Source organism: Diadema antillarum, unplaced genomic scaffold (assembly GCF_040938485.1).
Source record: "Diadema antillarum isolate AM-2024a unplaced genomic scaffold, OU_Dant_1.0 scf00000082, whole genome shotgun sequence".
NCBI classification, from domain to species: domain Eukaryota; kingdom Metazoa; phylum Echinodermata; class Echinoidea; order Diadematoida; family Diadematidae; genus Diadema; species Diadema antillarum.
The window spans coordinates 1-17262 of record NW_027270971.1 but is presented as its reverse complement, the minus strand read 5'-3'; the positions used below and the strand labels follow the sequence as shown (position 1 = coordinate 17262).

The 17262-nt window shown below is 35.6% G+C and overlaps 1 pseudogene; it reads right to left on the bottom strand.

Annotated features, from left to right (window-relative positions):
• Positions 1 to 3017: 3017 nt before the first annotated feature.
• On the bottom strand, positions 3018 to 17150 carry LOC139717769 (high affinity cGMP-specific 3',5'-cyclic phosphodiesterase 9A-like; annotated as a pseudogene).
• Positions 17151 to 17262: the final 112 nt, after the last annotated feature.

The following is a 17262-nucleotide window of genomic DNA, read 5'->3' as shown; positions in this document are numbered from 1 at the left end:
CTCGAGAGAAAACCTGGAATAGAATATACGAATGAATGTCGGATTAAGATCTCTCCGAAATGAAGTGTGCTGGTAAACATCTGGGCATGTAAGACAGGAATATCTCCATCGTAACAACCTCAATTGATGCATATAAATAATGTACACTGTAGGTGACATATTGTGATAATTTGAGACAAAAAAGTAGGATGGTGTTAGCAGTAAAAGTTGCTCTGAGTCGTGAAATTGAGACTGAGTCTTGGGATCGTGTGTTTGAGCCCTACAAAGCGTGGACACACCCTTGGACAAAGCGTTTTCCTCCCTTGACCCAGAATTACTGATGATGCTGCAAGAAGAGCAGTGGGGATTACCGCGAAGATGTCACCATGTGCATGTATTATTTCACTGAACTAATATAAAGACTTAATTTTTGGTGACTTTACATCGTGATATTGCTGGAGGTAAAAGTTTCCATGCTTTCTTGCATTTGCAATGATATGACAGCACTCTCCCGATTTACCATAACCAAATACAGGTTAGAATCTTATCGTTTGCTATTTGCGCTATACACTCACTCACAAACAAACAAACAAACAAACAAACAAACGAACGAACAAAAAATTCTAGCGGGTTTTTTGTTGTGGTTTGGTATTTTACATCATGGTCTTAAGACACGGTTTTTTTTTCCCACTGGGATATTTATTATTCTGCATCATTCATTCCTCTGAATACATAATACATCATAATGTTTTAAATAACATTATGATACTTCAAATAAAATACTTTGAAAACAGCCAATAAAGTACCGTGACTCAGACAAGACACGTTTTATTACTTATACTACTGTATTATCCAATCAGCGCTTCAACAGAGTCAGGTTTTCCTAGTTTTTCCTCTATAATGGAAACCAGGCATGTTTGCCAATAATATGTTCCAAGAATGTCCTTCAGTTTGTATTTTCTTCATCTTTACGTCAAGCTGTGTTATGCAGAGTGAATGAGAATTGGGGCAATGCGTTTTGTATGGCTTCAGCAACAAGAAGCCCAGAAGCGTTTTATAGGGCTTCATGGTAAAGACACTTTGAATGATTGTTATGGAAGTGCCGCACTCTCGTAGCAAACACGTTTGGATGTACTGCATACACTGTATATAATTATATATGCAAGTTTGCAAACATGCAGAATATGATATCAAAACAAAACGTGTACAGCAACCAAACCATTGTCTCGAGGCCTACACTGACTATATGTTATTGCAATATCATACATATTTTGCAAAGGTTTCATTACTCATTTGAACAATTTTGATTGCCATGCGTACTAGCGCCAAACCTCACAAAAATTGATCTGTGTACCCCAAAAGTTTGACGGAATAAAGTATTTTTTTGTTGTTGTTGTTTCTTTACCCCACCAGGTAGCCTATGTAAGAAGACACATGCAAAAAGACAACACCTGCTCCCACATAAATTTGATATATTTCCCAAAATATTCTTATCGATCCCATTCTATATGATCACCAACCATTATTCTTTTTTTTTTCATTAGATTATAATTATACAACTAAACCAGACACGACACAAACCAGACAAGTGACATATAGCATAAGTAAAATAATAGCAATCACGTGCTATCATTGTCTACTTTTAAAGGTGTTTATTCTGCATGCACACACAAATATTCACTAAACAGACAAACGCGCATACATAATTATACAGACTCAAGGAAACATTATCCATGTGTAACAGAACGTCAAGTGATTAGAACTTGTCTCAAACATTGTAGGTAGTGTAGTGGCACGTGTCTTATATCTAGGGTTTGCACACACATACCAGAAGAAATGAACAAGATAAACAAACCCAATAATAGTTGTGTAACTAATCAAAACATTTGTTTAAGAAACGATAGGCCAAGCAACACTGATATACTTTTAATAATCTTGCTAATGCGCTGGAGTCGCTGTTTACTAGTGTATACCCTGCTTTTCGTAACAAACATACTGACTGACAATACTCTTGTTGACAGATGAAATCTGCCCTGCATGTCACATAATTGAAAAATGAACAAATTAAAATTGCTTTCTTTTAGAATAATCAGTAGCTTTTGACCTCATTGTTGCAACGTTCGGAAAAAAAAAAACCAAAACAAAACAAAGGAAAAAAAATGACACGCATGATTGTGACAATAATCATTGCGGAATGACTACATACTTCAAGAAATGATCCATATCAGAAGTAGATTAATTTCAAAGCGATAGAAATTATACTGAACTGACCAAGCATTGTTGAGACATCAAATGTATTAACCTTGATTAAGCTTGAATTGTTTGGAGGCTTCATTACTGAGTGATTATGCCTAATAACTTTATATTCTTGAAAAAAAAAAATATTATTAAAGACGTGTCTGTGGTTATGTGCATAGGTTTAAGAGTGACTATGAACAAAATAAATCAGAAATCAGTACAACTGTTTAAAAATGTATAAACTTTATCGATGGTGAACACTTTCTTATAATTATGATAATACATTTCCATTTCTGTGCTTAGTGTTTATAATAACCACTCTGTATACAACAGGTCATAATGATAATTCATGGATAACTGTGAGCGAAGGAAAAGAAGAATCCTGTGACTCTGATTGCTTCATCTCGCTTGTGAAATCGATTACTGAATAAACAATGAAGGAAGCTTTGAACAGGTTTCAATAATTGTGAGTAAAATACACAAAACGTAATACACATTAAAAAAAACTATAACGGGAATTTGACTCAGAGTTGAGTAAAACCTTTCTTTTTTATATCATAACATGAGAATCAAAGTAAATCACACAAATGCAATTTACAGTTAATGTCTTTTACGATCAAATCTAATGTCAGCAAAAAGCAACCCCAAAATAACAGACCACGGTACTAGAGCAATTCGCCATCACGACATAAGGGAGTTGAAGGGCTAAAAAAATGTATACAAAAAAATAAAAGTAAATGGTACACCAGTCCAATGTCCTTCAGAATTGAGCGGGATGTTGTGAGTCCCACTATTGGCCTCTAGAGGGCGTTGTCTGCCTCTTCTTGCTCTGCCCTGATTCGTGCGTTCTGCAAGGAAATCCGAATATAAAATGCTCAAATTTGCCCACATTTCAAAAGATATTGAACATGTTGTAGCAAATCAAGCACGTTGACATAATCCATAGCATTAAATCCATGATGCTGCATAAAAAAAACCCACAAAAAAACCACTAACAGCAACAGATGAATAAGAGTATTAAGAATCATTTTAGGCTTTATTGATTAATTTTCTTCGTATATGAATTTCTAGAAAATTAATGTTTGTTTTTAATCCTGCGGAAATCCAAATTGTTTGAATCAAATTCTCATGTCCTTATTCAATATTGCTTTGATGTTTATGTACGACAAACTTTTTTTGGTTGTGAGGTGTTGAAGCAACCGCGTATAGTTTCTATACTTCTTCCTGATGATTTCTTAGGTAATTATTTTGTGATTTGATATTAACGGAAATGTACATAATGTAATAAATTAACGATCATTGTCGTTTCTTCGTATTATATCAATTGCAATCAAAGAAAAAAAAACAATGAAAATATCAATCAAGTAAAGTGTGTCTACCTCTCTCATTCTCTCTTTGAACTGGTCTTCCTTGACCTTCTGCTCTTCGTACCGATAGAGGGCTCTTCGCAGCGGTTCTACCATCGAGTCATCCAGCTGGTGAAATAGCTGGAAATAAGAAACCAAACGTCACAATTTGTATTATGATAGGTTAAGCATGGCTCGACCCTAACTTTTATGTTTGGTGGCCCAATGGGGCCACCAAAATCCTAAATTTAAAAATTTTGGTGGCCCGAGAGAAAAATTTGGTGTCCCGAAAAAAAATGATAAAAAACATCTAAAGTCCTTTTTTTTTTAAATGAGTCAAATATTTAAGTTTTATAATAGTAAGAATTAGAAGTTGGACATATCTACTCATAAATAAACTTCAACAAACTTGCAACACTCACTCTCAGGCACTCATTCAGTCCTTTTCATCCATCCTTTAAACAAATTTAACTGCTTATTTCCTGGCGCAAAAAAGTTACGAATTTATTGACATACTTTTCAAAAAATTTGGTGGCCCGACTTTCATTTTTGGTGGCCCCGGGCCACCGGGCCACCGTTAGTGTCGAGCCCTGGGTTAAGTGTGATACAAAGATTACTGCCAGGATTTTAGTTCTCTTCCCCGGCGGTGAAGATGGTGGCTGTTTATAGATACCACACAATATTCCGCAAGGTCCCAGTGGTTACACGCATAATAGGACCTAGAGACTTCTGGAGGTTCTTTCGTTTACCAAATTCAATCTAAATTATAATTGATTAGAGATCTTAATAAGGACGTAGTCATTCGAGTCTTTCTTTTTCTTTGCATTCTCACTATCATCATGGGCGTTAGTCTTTTGAGCAAATACTAATTTCAAGAAAAAAACAAAGCAAAATAGAAACACCATAATCATAATACGCAGAAAATTTATTTCAAACACGTAAATATGTTACATACGCTGAATCCGTATGTTGTTTATAAATCTACGTTAACCCGTTCCTTACGGGAACCTGGTTTACCAGGTTCCCGTGGGAACAACTGATATACGGGAACCTGGTTTACCAGGTTCCCAAAATGAAGACAAGGGTGCCTGTTTCAGTGGCCTAAATTCATGTTTCTTTGTGTTAAAATGCTCAGAAAAGTGGGTTTGATAAAAAGATCAGAGTTTACTCTATCAGGATTTGTTCTCCTTCTGTTTGGAAAATGCGTGTTTTACAGTATTATGTACCTTTTTGTGATTTAGTTTTTTTGCTTGTTCTGTTGTAAACTCGTACGAACATGTACATAGCGATCAAGGCTGAGATCAGTTAGAAATGCGGGTTCGCTGACCCCAGTCACCTCATTCAGGTACCTGGTTTTGTGTAGAACAAAAGATTCTGAGAGCTCATCAGCGCACGCTCTATTCATACCTCGCACCCGATCGATATTTCCATTGTTCACTGGCACATGTAGTTGACCGTGGAAAGGGGGACACAATGAACCGCTTCACTGCCTTCACACAGGTGGATTACCAACCTGTCTGCCCCTTTGTCGACGGGCAAAAAGAATCTCGTTTGAGGTCATTAAAAGACACTCTGAGAATTGCGGAAGGAACGGGTTAATAAAAAATAAATTAATAAATTGAAATCATGATAATTTCTGATGACATGAGTCAGTTTAATCCCTTCCATGCATTCTTCTTATCTGCTTACCTTGGAGACCACCTCAAACATTGGGATGAGGACGTACTTGATGAAGACCACCTGTGCCGTGGGCTTGGTCACCTGTTCCCGGTCCATGAAGGGCGCCACCGGAAGTCCCTCCAGCTTCTCTCTGTCACTCTGTGTGAATATATGGGACGTAACGTGATATCGATATCTGTGACATCCTGCTTGTTTCATAGTTCGACGAGATGGGACATGATTTGAAAACACGAAAACGCATAACCGACAAGGCACAACAACGTTAACTGTTGAAACAATAAGACCTCTTCCAACGATAATCTTGTACCACATCTGGCTGAGTGATGTTCGTTACTCTGAATGTAAGTTAATCCGAAAATGAGATAAGGTTTGCAATTCCGAATGTTCGTTATTTCGACACGTAACAATTTCCTTTACCTAGAGATTAGTGAATGGGATAATGAAAACAGTTCGTTAATCCGATCATAGCTAGTTATCTGTTAAGATGATCCAAATTGTAAGAATTGTTTTTTTTTTTCATACAACATAAATTCCCTTTTGAAACGACCATATTATTGTATAAGCACTACATTTTCAAGTTTCTTCTTTTTTGTATGTGTGTGTGTATGGGTGTGTGTGTGTGTGTGTGTTTGGCTTTTTCTTTTTTTTTTCTTATTTTTCTTTTTTGTTTGCCATTAAGTTCCTTTCTTTATATTGAATACCTGAATTTTAGCTGATGTCATTGCACTAGGGACCGGTCCCTAAACTAGATATTGGTTATGAGCAGACTCAGAAAACACACACTGGTCTCATACTTTTACAAATACGCACAAGTACAAACAAACAAAAGCACACACACACACACACACACACACACACACACGCACACACACATGGGATGTTTACCTGCATGAAATACTCTTCCAGCAGACAGTCCACCCACGGCTCCGAGACATCGGAGGGACGGACCTCATTAGAAATGTCACAACACTTGATCAAAACCATGCGAAGCTGGCCCGTGAGAAGAAAGAAAGAATTAAGGAAAACAATAATTAGAGTTTAAAAAGACACTAGAGTACCGAAGTGACGATGTCATAGTTTGTTGTTGTTATTGTTGTTGTTGGTGGTGGTGGTAGTGGTTGTGGTGTTTTTAGTCATAAGTTAGGTTGGAACCAGGTGCGCTCATAAACACTCCGGCCAGATGAGGTTGTTAAGAAGCAGTTTCCAAAGCTGTATACATGTATGGCTTCATACTTAAACAGACAACGACAATTGATAACTGAGAGTTGCAGTGGTTGGCAACTGGCAAGCATTATGCAGTCCATAGACGTGGAGTAACACAGAAAGTTGATTCGAATGGCTGTTCAAAAGCGTTCATGTCGAGGACCTTGTTAGCACTTCAGTTGTTTCCATTCTTCGAGTTTCATTTTGCAAGTCTGTAATTGTTCACATTTGCGCTTATCAGATTCTGCCCTAAAATTGATGTCAGGATTGTTGTCTACAACTACAATACATGGTATATTCACTTCACATATCACTTCAATTCCGAATTTTCTCCATATTTGCACAGATGAAACCCCAGTAGAGTAGGATGAATACTTCCAAAGTACACAAGTGGATGATTATTTTGAAAGTACATTTTTTAGGGAGTGGGCGTGGATCACCTATTAAAATCCTGGTCTTAATATGGTGATGGAATAATACAGGAATTGTTTTATAACAAACTGCATTGTAACTTTAAAATGCAATCTAATCAGGGCAAGTACTTATTAATCAGGAAAATTATCAACCATATTGATTTTTGTTTTGAAAGCAGAAATGACACTTATAAAGAGAAAACGCACTAAGAGATGAAAATCTTTAAAGATAATTCAGTAATTGACTGATTTTCCCTGTTTAAAGTTTGATTGTACAGCGTTACCATGACAATAGTATACGGCGGGTGATTTTTTTTTTCGAATATTCATGCATTCATTCATTCCGTTTTCTTTTCAACCAAAACTACACATGTATAACCAAATCATACTTAAAGAGCAATAAAGACAATCTGAATATTCACCTGTAGGTAACAATAATTTACTATGTCGAAAAGCATAGATCTGTGATAATCAGTCAATAATCATTTACTAAATAATACGAATCATAAACGAAAAAGATGTCTAAGAAACTATATGTTGAAAACATGCTTTGAGCCGCTTACGTAGTTCTGGTGCTCTTGGTTTCCGAAGTCAAAACCGCCCTCAACCTGTGCCTTAAACTGATCCAGGATCTCGGAGTGTCGAGCCATGTCTGTAGCCATGATCAGCATGATGATGCCCTGGGGTACAGAGACGAGGGCGGGAAAGATACGTGTTTGAATCCCTTGGGTATATATGAAGAGCTTCCTTCCTAAAGGCACTATATCCATCATTTTTTGAGGGATTTAGCGCCTTTGATTGCAATCTCTTCATTTATATTTTTCTCTCATCCATGTCTCTATAAAATCAATTCCGGACTAGTTACAGTTGGTCTGCAAGGGAAGATTAAACCAATTTCTTAAGCAAAGGAGTAAGATTTTGATTTGAAATCACATGAAATATAGGAAGGTTATGACATTATGAAGTTTCGATGAATTTTAACACTTACACACACAGAAATAAACATAAATGAAAATAAAGGCAAATGAGTGGAGTTATTCAATTGTCATCGGCTCAGATCCTGCTATGTGTTTACATGAAGAATCTTATTGTTGTTGTTTTTTTCTGTTTGAAAAGAAATTCTACCCCAGTCTGAAATCCCAGTATTTCTGACTGATAATTCTTTCAAAGGCACTAATAAGGTTATGTTTATTTGTTTGTTTGCTTTTTGGCACATGATTATGGAAAATTGTGAGGTGATGACATCTTCAGATCACTCGTTTGTATATTTTACATATTGAGTATATAGAACTTAAAAAAAAAAATATGTAACTTCCTTCACAATTCATAACTTCTTCGAAATTTTTCATCAGAACTTGATCAATTTTTCACGATTGTGCTCATAAAAATTGTACGTGTTTTCTAAACTGGTTTTCAAATGGTCCGGAATTTCTCTTCAATTTCCTCTTTGTTCTCCCGGCCCTCTTTTTTTCACTCTTCGATTGCTCACTACCAATATGCTGAAAGGTCTGATCTTCTACAGTGGCTGACAAGTAGGCAATCCAAATCTGTGCTGCATGGTTCCTCAACCCTGCTGGAAAAACACAGTGTTCCAGAGTGTGTCCACACTGTGTTCACGTAGTCGACTATGTGAAAACGCTCTAATTTAACAGTGTGAAGATTGTTTCACAATGTGGTGTGTTTTTCACAGGTTATTCACATAGCATTGTTGTGTTTCACACTGTGAATTTACGATTTATACCGTGGATTGTGATTCACAATGTGTTCAAACTGTTAAAACGCTCGTAGGATATTTCACACTGTGTTCACGATGTGTTCACACTGTGTTTCACATTATGTTTCACACTGTGGGACACTGTGTTCTTTCCAGCAGACCGGGAATGGCTTGCTTTCTTTGATGGTCTGAGGTTTTACCTGCCGGATTGACTTGAATTGCTCTTCCGACACATTCCTGAAGATGTTACACTCCGGGATATTGAGGATTTTGAAAGCCACGGCACAGTGGTGATTTTCCAGGGGGAGGATGTCGTTGTATCGAATGGCCAAGTCTGTGCGGGCGTTGATTTGATACCTGTGGATAATGAGACAAAGTGGGAAAAACTCGTGGCGTTTGTTCCTTAAAAAAAAATGAAATCAGCAAAACACATATGACGTGCGCATATTAAAGTGCGACATTCAAATAACAAAAATCATTATTTTTTTACCACGTTATATCATCTCGTTACAAACTGGGTATGATCTATAGAACGAAATTTAATGCAGATGATGGTTAATGCATAAACACATACGGGCAAAAAAGAATACATACACACGTGAAAAGCTTGTAAGCACATTCATATGGGTTACATAGAGATATGTAAACACACACACACACACACGGACACACGCACACACGCACACACGCACACACACACACAAATACATATTGGTGGAAAAAGCAGGCAGACAGACGCATACAGACACACATTTACACATACAGACATACATTCATATATTGCACTTCAACCTACGCATTGTTGAAGCCTGGATGGTCTAGGTCATGACACACGGCTGCCGTGAGTAAGATGCCAAGGTCAGCCAGGCTGAACTTTGACTTGAGGTCACACAGGTAGATCATGCCGTACATCATCTGGGTCACACAGAAACAATGCCGGAAGTTGTGGAACGGGTTGTTCCGGTAGTTCTCCTGGACACAGCACTGATGTCAAAAAAGAACATACATGATGACAACACATTAAAGTCAAACAAGTATAAATAGCAAGCTAAACACAAAGAAGATCAAGCTACCTTATAACTACTATAACCATCCTGTCTTTTTACTTGTTTGCTTATTACATGTACATTCTCACAAAAACAAACCAACTTTCTTTGTCCGGTTAATAATACATCAATGGCATAACATGGACCATACCGTCCGTGTTTGGTTAGATTCCCAATCAGGTGATATATCCTTTCATTTCATATACTTTCATTCTTCATTTGATTGATTGCCAATGAAATGCTACAACAGTATATGACCATAACATACGCATGATTATGCAGCATCAATGCCATGCGCACATTGAGAATGGAAAATACTCTGAACGGAAATATAATTACACACTATGATTATAACTGTACGAAAACGAAGTTATCATAATATGTATGAATACATATATATATATGTATTACGAAATTATCATAATATTATATATATATAATTATATATATATATATATTACGAAGTAATCATAATATGCATATACATGTATGTTTATATATATATATATATATATATATATATATATATATATACAATTACTATAGTATACACACATATGAAAAAAGTGTGCATATAATAAATACATATCTCGAATAAAGTAGCCATAGCCGCGATCGCACGGTGACTTAAAAGACACATGCATTCACAGCTAAACATGACATACCAGAAAACGGCGGAGTACGATTGGATTCATGTTGAATTCTGTGACGAGACCCAGTTCGTGGTACATGTGCTCCAGGAGGCACAACATCTACACATGAAGAACAGCACCAACAATAGTAGCATCAGCAACACTCAAATAAGTAAGAACAACAATTTATTGTATAGAAATAAGCGTAAGTACATTTTAGATTTAGTTTAACGGTTCACAAAGTAAACGTAAAATTAACCAAGTATTTAACATTAAAAGATATAATGGAATCGAAAAACAACATCATTTTTTTTAACGTTGTACAAAATATACACACAAAAAAAACACACGCAACAACAAAAAGTATCCCCGATAGAAACTGCGACATATTTTCATGAAACAATCTGGAGCAAATTCAAAGATGTGGAATAGGTTTTCAACACTAATTGACTAATCAAAACGAATCAAAGTGAGTACACAAAATGGTCACCTGTCAAAAGTAACAGGAATCATTTGGGGAAATTTAAGGTAAGGGAAGTTATTTTTCTCCTGTTTTATTATGAGAAATGCATACAACATCGCGTATGATTGCTAAAGTTGTGCATTGGAAGTTACAGGATTGAAGAGTATATGTGACCCTGCACCTCAAAACAAACAAAAAGTCGCCTGACATGCATTTTTAGTTAAGACCATATTCTGAAAGAGCAGACTTTAAGCTTTAAAATGATGTATAACTCAAATCAAATGGACTCACCTAACCTATCTAAATATTGGAAAGAAAGCACAAACTCAGGAAAAGTGTGAACTGAGAAAAGAGGCTCTGAAGTACAGTGTCTATTCAAGCGCTTAATCTTTACCAAACCGTGCCGGCTGTGCGATGAATGGGACAAAAAAAAAACAGGAAGTAAACCACCAGATTAACAACAATGAAGGGATTATCAGATTAAACTGAAATTAGGCCTGCCTCATTAACACATTCTGTCCATGATTAATGCCAACTTTCAAAGCAGTATCACTATTTTTTCAAAAGTTATTAGAGTTGAAAGTGAAGAGTGTGGACAAGGTTTTTCAGAAATGAAAAAGGATTTCTAAAGACACACTTAGTCACAGTATATTCTACCAAAAATGTTTGAGATAAACCGCTAAAAAACACACTTTCCTGCCAATTTTATGATACCAAATTTTAGCATAATGTAAAAGAAGACCCGCTCTTTCAGAAAATATGAAAAAGTCAAGTTCGGTTAGGTTGACCCATTTCACTTATTTTCAGTCCTCACGCAAAATCAGTGTGTGCGACTTTATGTTCGTTTTGAGGTGCATGGTCACATATAAAACCAGAAAAAAAAGGAGAGGAGGAAGAAAAATGCAGCAACAATGGTATTAGCATTGTTTTGGGATCAGATTTCGTTTCGGTGTATTCTTAGAGCAAATATAAGTTGCTAAATATGGCAATTCATACCTCATTCGACTCCCAGTGCCAGATGTCAAAAGTTGGTTTCTTAAGGTATTCTTTTGTCTCGTAGGACAGAATATACTGCACAATATAAAACAAACAAACAACAACAACAGCATCAAAAAGACAGTAATAACGAGTTAGTGAAAGTAAACGATTATATTACAGCTATAGAAAATTAGTTTGCTATTCTGCTTTCACTTATAACTTTAAAAGTAAACGTATTGCTCATTTACACCTCTTCTTCTTCAATACCTAAATATAGCTGGATGTTATGATAATAGACATAGCTACATTCGTCAATGTGAGCATACGAACGTTCTATGTCTTGGCATTTGAGAAAGTTTCTGTCCATAAACATGATAAGAATGTTACTTATTTGATGCTGGACAAATCTCCGTTTAGTCTTTCTGGTTTGAATTTTACTATTTTCTATATTCATTTTTCCTATGCAAGTATCATTTATAAATATTTGTTAAAAGCCCTGCAGATTTTATTTCTTATTTTGTCTGTCTTCCTCATATCTAAGTGTGATTGCATACATCCAAATCGTAAACACCATTTTAGTAAACTGTTTATTTTGTGTTTCCCTCAGCTTATTATTATTTCTATGATTCCATGTAATCTTACCTTGGGGTATTTGGGGAAGTCCCGCTTCGGAACAATACGTGTTTCGGTTCCCATCGCAGGTGGAATGGTGCATTTGCAGAAGTTGGCGTGATGGCTATTAATTATGATAGATGATGAAGCGAAGATATGTAAATACAAATTATATAGAATTGTATTATTTGAATATATGTTATTGAAAGAAATTTTGTGTCTGGAAGATATGGCAGAACTTTATCTTCAACTGCTTTGTGAACTTTGAACTTTCTTCAGCCTATCAATACTCCGTGATTATTGCATAATCACAGCAATTCCATAAAAAAAGAGCTGGAGTTGATCCGAACAAGTCAACATCTTCATACACTGCAAAAAGTCCGGTGTTAAATAGTGAACACCGAGCTGGTGTTCAATTTTCGGTGCTCATTTATGGTGTTAAATTAACACCTCCGGGTGTCATTTCCAAATTTTAAACTGTTTTTCGAAGAGTTTCTTAGTAACTGCACTTCTTGTTGATTTTTAATTCAAACAAGACGATCAAGAATTTTACATTAAAATACTAGATTTTTGAAAAAAATGTGAAAATACATTTACACCAAAGTAACACCAGCTGGTGTGGTCTCTTATTGAAGCTGGACGGGTGTTAAACCATTGATATTAACACCAACAAATATCAAATCAACACCATGTGGTGTCATTTTTGAATTAACACCAGTACAGTGTCAAAATAACACCAGGTACAGTGTCAAATTAACACCACGAAGTGTCAGGTGAACACTTTTCAACACCATCACAGTGCATTTTTAACACCTGTGGGTGTGGTCCTTTATTGAAGTTTGATCGGTGTTAGATTTAACACCCGTGGTGTTAAATCTAACACCGATGTTTTTACAGTGTAGGAAGTAGATTAAATTCTTTTCGAATGATGTGAAAGTGCAATTACACATTAGGTTAGATTTTTTCCTTCTTTACACATACCAACACACCAGTTCCTATGATAATGACAGTTATGTTGAAAAAAAAATGTGGAAAAATCCGCTCACATGCAAATTTATATAAAAACAAAACTAAGACTGCTCAGTGTATTCGTCTTTTGTCTGGTTTATCATGTAGAGACACTTTCTTTTGAAAAAAAAGATGACATAATAACGGTCAGTGATCTACAGCTGTTCTGGTAACTTACTTTTTGGCAGCTATGAGTTCATCCTTGATTTCTCTTATATCCATCTTGCATTTTTCTATTTCAATCGCCTTCTTTCGGTCCACTGAAACAGAGGGAAGACATATATATGTCTTTCAGTCTAGAATATGACATCCGATCATCTTATAACAATGTCATAATAATTTACTGTGGAAGATAAAACTAGATCGTCTGATTTGGTGTAACTCGATATTCTAACACTAGATATGACAGTAAACATAATGCATTGCATTCCAACTGTCATGATTCTATTCAAAAGAGATAAGTCCTGTGGTGGTTTACTAAATTGAGAAGAAAGATATTTCTGTATGCCATACTTCTCCCTGTTATCATATACCATGCACAAAGATATTTCTTTTTCGTTGTCAAGTTGTCATGATACATTGATAAATTTCCCAGATCTTATGGTTATCCTAAAGACTACTCTAAACATGATATGCTTTTTTGCGTTAATTGTTGAGGTATAGCTTATCTATTCACAACTCTCGTGTAACGGCTATTTTTCACAACTTTTGCAAGGATTAACATCAACAAATTTTCCTTAAAGCAAACAATATGCATAAACACAAATATTGACATTAGCTAAAGTAAATATTCCTACTTTCGATTTTCTTCTGCATTGCGGTCAACCGACTAAGCATTTCGTCTTTCATCTCGAAAATGCGGAAGGCCCTGGGAGTGAAGGGAAAAGTGAAAACTGATGATTATGTCATAAATCGGAATCACAGAAGTCCATGTGAAAATGAAAAGACGGTGTGAATCAAATTTTCGGTGAAAACATACAAGCTGTTATTTCAAAAACTGAGGTAAAACATAACCAGTCCGCAAGGTGCAAATTAGTGTGCACTGTTGTCCTTCAGTGCGATTTTGTGTGCTAGCTCATTCATTCATTCATTCATTCATTAGTCCCAAATCACGTGGCTATTGGCATGATCATATTGATAACATGCTATAACTTAACTTCTGAGACACTCTACAATATTATGGTAAAAACAGATTTTTCTTTGAATGAAAGATGTGCATTCGGATTGTTTACCACACAAAACCGGAATGCCATCTATAGCATCTATAACTCAATATTTCTTTTTTAAAATCATTTTCAAGGTCCACGCTTGTATATGAGTAAAAATTTACGTCGGATGTTTCCGGAGTTACTAACCTTGTAACTTTTTCGGACACATGGCTCAGTACTCCTTGAAGAACCTCATCTCGCACTAAATACATGTATAAAACACAGACCGAGAGACTACAAAAATCACGAAACTCCTTAAAAATACAAGCTAACAAATTGTGTTTAATGCATTCTACAGAAGTGACAGTAACATCGCAGTACTATAATTCTATAAGTGGTATGTTGGTCATTTTATGTACTTTATTATTTCTACCTTAATTTTTTTTTTACATTCTATTTTTTTCTACTCATTTTCGAATACTGAGCATTGATTGGTGTAACTGTATGTTATCAATGAGTATCAATGAGTATTCCTTATACAGATAACGAACACATTACTGTGGCATAGTTCTATTATAACTTCAATCCAATGCAATCGGGGGGGGGGGTATTTTTAATTTAAAAGATGCCTTCAAAACACAAACTGCTTTGTCGATATCAATTCAATTCACATTTTTTTTCATCTAACACAAGAGGGAAACAAAGAAATAGCATATTTTGCACAAATCGTATTTCCTTTAATACTTTCACCCCCCAAAATAATAATGCGTGGATCGTTGAGTATATCGAAAATCTATATATGTATACACTTGATTACAGCAATGTAATTTTTTGCAAGGATAATAGTAAAGTAATAATGGTAAAGAGTGGTCCTCTGGAAACCTAGGCTTGTAAAACGTGAATCATTGAAAAAGGAAATATGTAATGCTAAATACCATTCAGTACTCAGCTTAAATGTAGCTCTAAAATTAAGAGCATGTAACACGGAAATCCCCATTAGGAACAGTAACAGTTCTATAATATAAAAAAACCCAACAGATTAAGCCGAATTTGCCCATTTTGTTGAACAAAAAGGGGTCAATAACTGGACATAATTTTGATATCAATGAATCAATCAGAATCAGCAAGTGTATATCAGTACAATGACTCTATAAGTATACATTGTGATTTAGCGGCTAGAATATCGCTTATCATCAGAAGTAAGATATTTATAATGAAAGCAGTTCAAACAAAGTATTGACATAAATGTACACTTTTTTGTGGAAAGTTTACCCGTTTAGTTAGCAAAGTACATTTCAAAATGTCCCATAACTTATGCCTTTTTGTATTGATCCAGTTTCCAAGGGATACATATGTGACTCTGCACCTCAAAACAAACAAAAAGTCGCCAGACATCAATTTTTAGTTAAGACCATATTCTGAAAGAGCAGACCTTAAGCTTTAAAATGATGTATAACTTAAATCAAATGGACTCTCCTAACCTATCTAAATATTGAAAAGAAAGCACAAACTAAGGAAAAGTGTGAACTGAGAAAAGAGGCTCTGAAGTACAGTGTCTATTCAAGCGCTTAATCTTTACCAAACCGTGCTGGCTGTGCGATGAATGGGACAAAAAACAGGAAGTAAACCACCAGAGTAACAACAATGAAGGGATTATCAGATTAAACTGACATTAAGCATGCCTCATTAACACATTCTGTCCATAATTAGTGCCAACTTTCAAAGCAGTAGCACTATTCTTTCAAAAGTTATTAGAGTTGAAAGCGAAGAGTGTGGACAAGGTTTTTCAGAAATGAAAAAGGGATTCTAAAGACACACCTAATCACACTATTCTACCAAAAATGTTCGAGATAAACTGCTTTAAAACACACTTTCCTGCCCGTTTTACGATACCAAATTTTAGCATAATGTAAAAGAAGACCCGCTCTTTTAGAAAATATTAACAAGTCAAATTCGGCTAGGTTGACCCATTTCACTTATTTTCAGTCCTCACGCAAAATCAGTGTGTGCGACTTTATGTTCGTTTTGAGGTGCACAGTCACATATTACAATACATTTCTCTGTCTCACCTTCTCCTGATCTAACTTGAGAGACGACAACTTTGTAAGGCGTCCTGAATGTTGAAATGATACAGGAAACAACAAAAAAATCTTTATTACCATTTTGCGATCTGATCTTCCCTGTTTCACACATCAATATCAATGTGCCAAAGAAGACCAAGAATATTTAGGCTATCAAATGATTTTTTTAAATAAAGTGTCTCGATCATTTTTGTTTAATTGTGTTTCTACTTCGTTTACAATAAATGACTCCCATAAAGAATTGGAGGAGAGTGGGGTCCATTACTTTTCCACTTGAGTATTGAATTTTACATTTCCAGCACATTTTATGATTGAAAGCATCATCTTGTTCTATCGACTTTCACTGAACAAACCGATAAGGATCGAAACATCTAATGAAGATGAAATACAACTCTGATGGCTTTGACAGAAAATACGGTGTCGTAATAAATATCAAGTGACATGGATTCATCAATATATTTACGTTTTATGCATGATGTAAAGTGTGCATAAATAGTAATCTGCGTTTCTCAATTATTTCGTGAAACATACCTTCGTGTATTGCTTGGCATGGTTGGCGCGATGGATACGAGGGCGCCCTGTTGATTCTTGAGGACGATATCAGACCATCTGAGACAAAAAGAATCCAAAATGTCTTATTTTCTAATATTGCAACTTATACCATGCTCACAGTTCACTATAACGACCACAATGATCGAACAAGATTGACGCAGGCGTGTAG